Consider the following 3,274-nt stretch of genomic DNA (forward strand, 5'->3'; position numbering starts at 1 on the left):
CGCGCGTCGGCGGCGCCGCCCGCGCCCCTTACGCGGGTAAGGCGCCTCGGGGCGGCCCCGTGTGGGTGAGGGCCAGTGGGGCGCCCTGCCGGGGCTGCTAGGAAGGGGTGGGTGCCAGGCAGGCTCTTCAGCGAGAAGCTGGGGGGGTGTCGGAGGGGAAGGCAGGGTCAGCTGGGAGTTACGAGCCCTCTTGAACCCCGGCTTTCGTGTAAACCTGCCGTTGTGCGGGGCTAGCTTGCCGCCGGGGGATAGGGGGAGGTAGTACCGGAGCCCGGGGGTCTGCCGGGCCGCCGCTGCCTCCCCTGGCTGTGTCGGTCCTCCGTCTGCAGCCCGGCTCCGGCGGGCAGCTGGGAGTGGTGGGAGCACGGGCAGGAGGAGAGCGCGTTTCGTGTGGAAAAATGAGGCGGGTTTTTGCGTGTGGGGGGAAATGCTGCCGGGGTTGAGACGGCCACGCATCACGCTTCGTTTTCCACGCCGTCAACTTTTGCCAAGACGAGGCTAAAATAAGGCTGATTTCAAGGTGAAGCGGGGTTCTGGCGGTCGCTGAGGAGTGCTGAGGTAGGGATTGCAGGACTTCGGCTAGTTTGTAAAAAAAATGGACGTGACCTACAGAGACCGTGGTCAAACGGGCTCACCAGAGCTGCCCCTTTCACAGAAGAGGGGAAAAATGCCTTTGACAAACTACGGCTTTGCAGGTGCCTATCAGTCATGACTACCACACATTTCATTACGCAGTTGTTAACGCTTTTTAAATGAATATATAACGCTTTGAAGATTTGAAGTGTCATAGCTTTCAATTTTTGCTCCGTTCACTTACTCAGACCAGGTACAGTTGTCGATTTGTGGTGCATGCTCTTTGCTTTTGCAGCTGGTGTGGAGGTAAATTTACAGAATATATTTTAATAATTGCAATATTTCATGTGGATCTGGCTGCACGTAAAAATGCCCCTCTTAAGAATGTATAACAAAATTCTTTTTAGTTTGGTTGTGCATTATTTCTTTGACTTTAAAAGAGTCAGTCTCATAATTCAATCAGGATGTAACTTTCAGAGTTGAAGGATGTAAAATAGCATGTGAAGCTAAAATGTTTATAAAATTACACAAAGATTAAAGGAGCAAAATCAATGCTCTTTCAAAGAATTATTTGGAAATAGTTATTTCAAAACATTGCTTTTACGTAATTTATGGGTACATTGCTAAGAGTTCTGCAAAACGTCTTGAAGTCATAACTGCAATATTTACAAGCAGAAAGGAAATTAATGAAAAGTAAAATTGACTTTTGTAATATTAGCTCAAAATTGAAAAAATGGTCATAAGTATGGTTTAAGGAAAGTAAATTGTATTGACATCTTGGTTTTAATTCAACATACAAACCCAGTCTATTATTGCTAAATGTGATTTAAAAGACTATTCTTGGTCTCAGTATTTGGAAAAGTAGTGTTTTTCATCATGGCAGAAGATATTATTGTATGAAATTATTATGTTACATTATTAGTATATGTGCCTGCATGGAATTACTTGCAGTCAGGTTAAGCCAAAATTTGCCTTTTGGCACAAGCCAGCAGTTTTGACTTCATTGAGAATTAATCATATGTAGCGAGGATAAAATCTTTTCACAATTTGTTTGCTCTAAAATAAAATGAAAATTGCTATTAAGAAGATGAAAAACATTATAGCTACCTACTATTAAAATGTAGGGCAAATTAGGGAAATAACCTAAATCAGTGTATCATGTACATACGGTTAAAATTATTTTAGAGGTATTGCTTTGCATGTGGTACAGTAATAATTTTTAGAAGTGAATTATGGATGTGACTTTGTTTTTATGATACTTAAAGAGTGCTTGAAAATGAATTTGGTGTTCCCTTTAGTTGGTAGTCTGGAGGTGAACTAACCCTTTATCCTGGATTTGACAAGACAAAATATGTGCTGATTTAAAATACAGTAAAATTATAAGTTTTGTTCCTTGCTCTGAATCTTAAACTAACAGGTGAGACTTAAATGCACAAATTGAATCGAGATTAACAGCCACCTATAGCTCTGCTATGCCATGCTGCAGACCTGTGATAGTGTTTCCTTGGGAGTTCATACACCCACACGTTTTCCACTCAGTTTAACAGATCAGATCCTTCTCCCTGCCCAAAAGGAAGCTGCAAACCTTCCTGCTTGTATAGGTTTCTTGTGGTTTTGGTTTTTGTTTTTTTTCTCTTAAAATATTTTGTGCTTTCTTTAGAGATTCTTAGGAAGAAAAACGTGAGCGTTGATTTGTGGAGAAATGCCTGTGCTGATTTATAGAAGGAACTGTGGAAGGAAGTACTTGCACAGTTTCCCACTTTTCAGAATGGTAAAACGTGATTTTTGTATAATAGTATATGTTCTGAAATCTACTCTGCGTCTGTTCTTGAGCAGAGTATCTGATTTCTAAACAGAGTATGATTCCTGTGAGCCATAGGATTGTATGTTCCAGTGTATCCAAGACTGGAATCGAGCTGCATGAGCAAAATGTGGCAGAAGGTAACGGCAATGCACAACTTCTGTAGCACCCGGGGCCGCACTGGCAACTTGTGAGAAGCCCAAGGCCTGTGTCTTCTTTGCATAAAGGTCTTATTTACATAAATTGTGGATTTGTGTTTACTTCCATGATGCATACCCTCTAAATCTATATGAATAGATGGTTCTACTTTTAAGATTCTACATACTTGTTCTTCCTTTTACTCCTTGCACTATCTGCACTTGTATACACACTTTTTGCTGCTTGCATTCAGCATTCGTCAGTGCTGTCTTCGCAGTCCATCTTCAGTCCTTACTGACAGGTCAACAGTCAGTGAAAATGAGGCAATGGTTAAAAGTGGTACAGAGAAAGATGACAAAATCCTGGATCTGTTACAGAAAAAGTCCCCTTGACTTCAGAGAGACCGGAATTTTTACCCTGAGGCAGCCTGACATGAGGCAGTCCTTTCATGTGCCCTAGCTGTTGGGCAGAGAGTTCTTCTGTCTGCTGAAAGCTGAGTGGAGAATATTAGTGTCAACAAACTCATGAGGAAATGCTGTGCCATGCCACAGACCTGTAATGTTAGCGCTGTAGGTGGCTGTTAATCAGGAGACTACTGCTGGCAATAGCTTCACCATAGAGTTCAGGAGGCTGTTTGGCATATTGTGTGTATTTACCATAGAATCCATAGCACGTTTAATCATTTGAGTTGAAGTTGAATGTAAGAAACATCATCTCTGCTTTCTACATGCAGCTCTTGTACCTCTGTCCATATTGGTAAGT

General features: G+C 42.2%; 1 protein-coding gene across 1 annotated transcript in view; it reads left to right on the forward strand.

Annotated features, from left to right (window-relative positions):
- Positions 1 to 13: 13 nt before the first annotated feature.
- Positions 14 to 3,274, forward strand: part of CHRNA5 (cholinergic receptor nicotinic alpha 5 subunit) — a 19,705-nt gene continuing 16,444 nt past the window's right edge. The window contains exon 1 of the mRNA XM_009274017.2: positions 14 to 36. The gene's annotated coding sequence lies outside the window, so the exon portion shown is untranslated. The remainder of the gene's footprint in view (positions 37 to 3,274) is intronic.

Source organism: Aptenodytes forsteri, unplaced genomic scaffold, assembly GCF_000699145.1.
Source record: "Aptenodytes forsteri isolate BGI_AS27 unplaced genomic scaffold, ASM69914v1 Scaffold239, whole genome shotgun sequence".
NCBI lineage: Eukaryota > Metazoa > Chordata > Aves > Sphenisciformes > Spheniscidae > Aptenodytes > Aptenodytes forsteri.